Genomic DNA, 6,072 nt, shown 5'->3' on the forward strand with positions numbered 1-6,072 from the left:
ACACCGCAGTTTTTTTCCCTTTCTTGAAAATGTTATCCCAGAGGCGCTACCACCGTTGCTGATGGGCTTGGCCTTGGCCAGCGGCGGGTCTGTCTTAGAGCCGGCTGGCACTGGCTCTATCAGACATGGGGGAAGCTTCTCACATAAGCCACCCCTATCGGCCCCCCCCCCCCCACTAGCAAAACCTTGCTATGCAAACCCAGAACACTCTAAGAGCTAAAATGGTTATGCCGTTTCTGGGAATACCCTTTAGGAAAGTTACTTAGATTGTGTTGTGTTCTTGATGGGAAAAAAAATCTTGGTGTGCTACACTGATCTCTTGCAAGGGATGAAGGACTTAAAACTCAGTGAGCAGGTGAAGTCACTCTGTAGTTTGAAATGTGCCTTTTGCTGTTTGTGTGATAAAGTCAATGGGGAGATAACAAATCTTTGAAGATTTCAGGCCACACAAACTGGGAAAAGCCCTAGAGCTTGGTGGCTAAATTCTTCATAGAGGATATGACATCTGACGGTCTGCAAATGGTGAAGAGGGCTGTTCCATCAGTCACTGCTCCTCACTGCAACAGCCTGTTGCAGCCACAGGTGCCAGACTTGAGGGGTGAGCCACTGGGGACTAGAGGGGCAAGGATAATTTGGGGAGAATCTGGGATAGAGGTATGGATAAGGAGACTGAACACTTCAGGGATGCTTGGGAGGGAAGAGTAACAGGACTGAAATCCAACAGGGCAGGAGGTGGAGCGGAGGCAAGGGACTGACGGAGCAAGAAGACTTGCACTAAGAACCTGTGAAGGATGTTGGAGTTGACTTTCGTGCCTTTATTTTTGGCCTACATCTAGAAATTTGCATTCGGGAAGTGCCAAGTTTCCAACAGCTGGTACCAAAGGCTGGGAAATGCCAAAATTAGGGATTTCCCCCTGCCCTTCTCGCCCATGCTTCCTAGTGTGGGAGTTATTCTCATTACATTGTCACATGCTATTTTTTTCACAGAATTCGTGTCTCATTCATTGTACTGGAGAGAGGGGGGCTCCTGTCATGAGCAGGGTCTTGAAGATGAGTAAGATGCCAGTGGTTCTGCCATGTTATCTCTTGCAGAAGATAGAACGTGGGTGCTGAGAGAGGGGAGAACTGCATGAAGAAAGAAGGTAATCTTACATCTGTCAGCAGTTGCCACAAATATTTTGCATGATGCTAATTATGTCATCTGACCTCAACTTCTCACAAGGTTGGATGGTGGTCACTGGTGACAGGTTCCTCATTCACCGACCGCAAGCCTTGGGGTATGACTTGCACGAGCCCTGTTTGTTCACAGCTGCAGTTGCAGTCAAGAGCTGAGTGTAATACTATAGCAGGTTTTAGGTGCCTCAGCTGACACTCCAAAATGGGCAAATACTTTTCCTAAGGCTTTCTGTACATTAGATCTTCATTTATAAAGATGGGTTAATACATGTTCCTTTACCTCACAAGGTATTTTTGGAAGATAATTACTGGCTGGAAAAGTACAGGAATAGAAAAGATTTTTTGTTTTTCCTCAGTCATGCTCTGGGCAATGCCATATAAACATGACCTGAAGGACAAAATGAAGCATGGAAAAGGTGCCCAGCCATGGAGGAGGAGAGCCAGGCATAACACATTGACGTGAGGGGACAAGTTAGGGAGCCGGGACTAGCAAGCACATTTCCTTAGAGGCCAAGGCAACTGGTGTGAATGCTGGCTGTGAGGCTGTGAAATCACAGACTAACTAGGGCATGTCTTGCTATAAGTAATAGTGTGTGTCAGGAGCGGACCTTTGAAATAAAGCTCTGGAGTGATCGCCTCTTTGGTTGATCTGGTTCTCGTGCCTTGCTACTGGGGCATGACAACTGGGTTCCTGAGCTGAACCTGAGCACCTGATGTGTCCTCCCCTGAGCAGGGCCAGGCTGCAGCCAGTTTGAAGGGAAACCACGAGAGTGTGGACGTGGTTTCCTCAGTGCCCTTGGCTCCGCAGATCGGCTCCTGTTAGGCCCCATCACTTGCCGGTATGAATAAAGCCCTAGGATCTCTCTGTGTAAATTCACACCTGTTTAGACCACTCTAAGGCGACTGGACTTCTGACCATGACTTTGCAGCCTTGACATGCGAGGTTGGTTCTGGGGAGAAGGGGTTGGTATGGATAAGGATGTACACAAAGGGGCTCAGTGCGTTTCTTAAGGGACAGTCACAGAAGTTCACTGTGGTAGTGGATATGTCAAGAGCATGCGTCAAAATAAAGCACAGAAATCCATTCACCTCAATCTTAATTCCAGGAAGAGTTTCTCTGTGTGATTCTGTTTCGTTATGGTATGTATATTAATGCACTGCACAAGTCTTCATATACTGCACATGGTTTTCTCACAAATGCTTGGGGCTGGAGGACATTCATGCAGAGGGTGATGTAAGCACAAGGCTGCTGCCAATCATCTGTAGAAAATCATGGAGACCTCTCTGATGGTGGGGAAAAAGGCTGACGCTAATGGATGAGGATCTAGAGATCACCAGGGCAGTCAGCGTCCCCTCCATCGCTTGGGCAGGAAGGATTGAACAGCACATGCCCTGGGAATCCCTTTTCAGGCTCATGAAGCACCAGGTGGCTGTCAGGATTGGTCACCGTGGCTTCACCATGGGCACATCACGCCTGGTCAGCCTGGCTGCCTTCTGTGCAGAAACAGCTGGCTCTGGAGACAAGGGGACAGCAGTGGATATTGTTTATCTTGTCTCTAAAATGTCTTTTGATGTGGTCTCCCACAGGACTCTCATTTGGAAGCAGAGGAAATGCAGGCTGGGTGAAGGAATGGGAAAGATGGATTGGAGTTGGCTGAACTGCTGGACTCAAAGGTAATAATGGCTCAATGTCCAGGTGGGACGGCGTAGCAAACAGAGCATCCCACGGTCAATACAAGCAGTCCGTATTGTTCGATATCTTCATCACCGATTTTGGATGATGAGCCAGAATGCTCACCTTCAGCCATTTTATGGATGGTAGAAAGTATGGTAGAGGAGCACTGATAAACCTGAGGGTTGGGCCAGCAGAAACCTCATGAAGCTCAACAAGAAGTGTAAGGTTCAGTACCTGGGGCAGAACAATCAAGGCATCAGCGCAGGGTAGGGACCAACTTGCTGGGGAGCACGTAGTGTGTAAGCTTACCTCCTCCAATCCTTTTTACGTACTCTGTGTTCCTCAGCTGTATGGACCATATGTTCTTCAGCTACCTAATGTGTGGCTATAAAAAAGCTGTGATATATTTGGAGCTGCTAGGATAACAGACAGTAGTCACAAGTTTTGGCAAACTGTCTGGACAGAAGAAAACACTCTCTCTGCAGCAAAGGTGAGTCAGTGCTGGAGCAGGTGCCCAGGGAGGCTGAGGGATCACCATCCTTGGAGGTGTGTGAAACAAAGCTGTACACAGCAACCCTCTCGAGTGAGTGCCTTCATCTAATTTTGAGGTTGGTGCTGTGTTGAGTGGGATTTGGAATAGATGACCTCCAGTGATCCTTTCCAACCTAAATTTTCCATGATTATGGTCTGGGGAGGCAGTAAGCATAGTTCTTCCCAACTTCATAGAATCATAGACTCAGAGAATGGTTTGGGTTGGAGGGGACCTTAAGGATCATCTGGTTCTCACCGTCCTGCCATGGGTAGGGACACCTTCCATTAGACCGGGTTGCTCAAAGCCCCATCCAACCTGGCCTTGAACATTTCCATGGATGGGGCATCCACAGCTTCTCTGGGCAACCTGTACCAGTGTCTCACCAGCCTTAGAGTGAAGAATTTCTTCCCAGCCCATGTGCAGGACCTTGCACTTGGCCTTGGGCAACTTCATGACATTCTCACAGGCCCAACTCTCAAGCCTGTCAAGATCCTCCTGGGTGGCATCCCTTCCCTCCAGCATGTCAACTGCACAGCTTTGTGTCACCAGCAAACTTGCTGAAGGTGCACACAATCCCAGCGTCCATGTCACCGACAAAGATATTAAACAGTGCTGGTCCCAATACTGACCCCTGAGGAACGCCACTTGTCACTGGTCTCCGCTTGGACATCGAGCCATTGACCACAACTCTTTGAGTTCGATCATCCAGCCAATTTCTTATCCATCAAGTGATCCATCTGTCAAATCCATGTCTCTCCAATTTAGAGACAAGAATGATGTGCTGGACAGTGTCAAATGCTTTGCACACATCCAGGTAGATGACATCAGTTGCTCTTCCCTTATCCACCAATGTGTAATCCTGTCGTAGAAGGCCACCAAATTTGTCAGGCATGATTTGCCCTTAGTGAAGCCACATTGGCTGTCACCAATCACCTTCTTATTTTCCATGTGCCTTAGCACAGTTTCCAGGAGGATCTGAGCCATGATCTTTCCAGGCACAGAGGTGAGACTGACTGCCCTGTGGTTCCCCAGGTCCTCGTTTTTACCCTTTTTATAAATGGGGGTTATGTTTCCCCTTTTCCAGTCAGTGGGAACTTCACTGGACTGCCATGAATTCTCAAATATGTTGGATTGTGGCTTAGCAACTTCATCCACCAGTTCCCGCAGGACCCACGGATGCATCTCATCAGGCCCATGGACGTGTGCACCTTCAGGTTCCTTAGATGGTCTCGAACTGATCTCCTCCTGCAGTGGGTGGTTCTTCATTCTTCCAGTTCCTGCCTTTGCCTTCTACAACTTGGACGGTGTGGCTCAAGCACTTGCCAGTGAAGACTGAGGCAAAAGAGTCGTTGAGTACCTCAACCTTCTCCATATCCCAGGTAACCAGGTCTCAGTTTCCTTCCAGAGAGGGCTGACGTTTTCCCTAATCTTCCTTTTATCACTGAAGTACCTATAGAAGCTTTTCTTGTTGCCCTTGACATCCCTGGCCAGATTTAATTCTATCAGGGCTTTAGTCTTCCTAACCTGATCCCTGGCTATTCGGACAGTTTCTCTGCATTCCTGCCAGGCTACCTGTCCTTACTTCTACCCTCTGTAGGCTTCCTTTTTGTGCTTGAGTTTGTCCAGAGGCTCCTTGTTCATCCATGCAGGCCCCTTGGCGTTTTTGCCCAACTTCCTCTTTGTTGGGATGCATCCTTGCTTAGCTTGAAGGAGGTGATCCTTGAATATTAACCAACTTTACTGGGCCCCTCTTCCCTCCAGGGCTTTATCTCATGGTACTCTACCAAGCAGATCCCTGAAGACACCAAAGTCTGCTCTCCGGAAGTCCAGGGCAGTGAGCTTGCCGTGCACCCTCCTTGCTGCCCTAAGGATCTTGAACCCCACTATTTCATGGTCACTGCAGCCACGGCTGCCCTTGAGCTTCACAATCCCCACCAGCCCCTCCTTATTGGTGAGAACAAGGTCCAGCATAGCACCTCTCCTCATGGCCTTCTCTGTTACTTGGAGAAGGAAGCTATCATTAACACTGTCCTGGAACCTTCTGGATTACTTATGCCCTGCTGTGTTGTCCCACCGACAGATATCGGCGTGGTTGAAGTCCCCCATGAGGACCAGGGCTTGTGAATGTGAGGCTGCTCCTATCTGTCTATAGAGGGCCTCATCTACCCAGCCTTCCCGGTCGGGTGGGCTGTAGCAGAGCACCACTATAACATCACCTGTCCCTGCCGTGCCTTTAATCCTGACCCATAAGCTCCTCATCCATCCCCAGGCAGAGCTCCATGCACTCCAGCTTCTTACATTTATCTTTCTGTCCTTTTTCTCTTGAAAAGAGAAGTTATGTGGAGTAGGAGGAACCCATGGAACATGGCTGTTGCAGTTCCATGAAGTGACCTATGCAGAAGGTGAAATGCTGGCCAAATGCCATTCACTGCAAGTGTGCTAGAAAGGGACATTTGTGTGACCCTATCTGCTGCTAGCCTTTTTTCTCCACCTGACTAACATTACTCTCTCCGACCCCCTTGGCATCCAAGCAAGGCTCGTTATAGAATTCCTATCACTCAAAATCCCCTCCTTGAGACACAAATGAAGCAACACTTGCTTGGCTGTACTCTTGACCTCCTTACCTTGTTTTCCACCAGCACCTTTGTTCCCAGGCAATGTGATCTGCTGCTCACACGCTGTTTTCCAA

The sequence above is a fragment of the Opisthocomus hoazin genome, chromosome 1 (assembly GCF_030867145.1).
Source record: "Opisthocomus hoazin isolate bOpiHoa1 chromosome 1, bOpiHoa1.hap1, whole genome shotgun sequence".
NCBI classification, from domain to species: Eukaryota; Metazoa; Chordata; class Aves; order Opisthocomiformes; family Opisthocomidae; genus Opisthocomus; species Opisthocomus hoazin.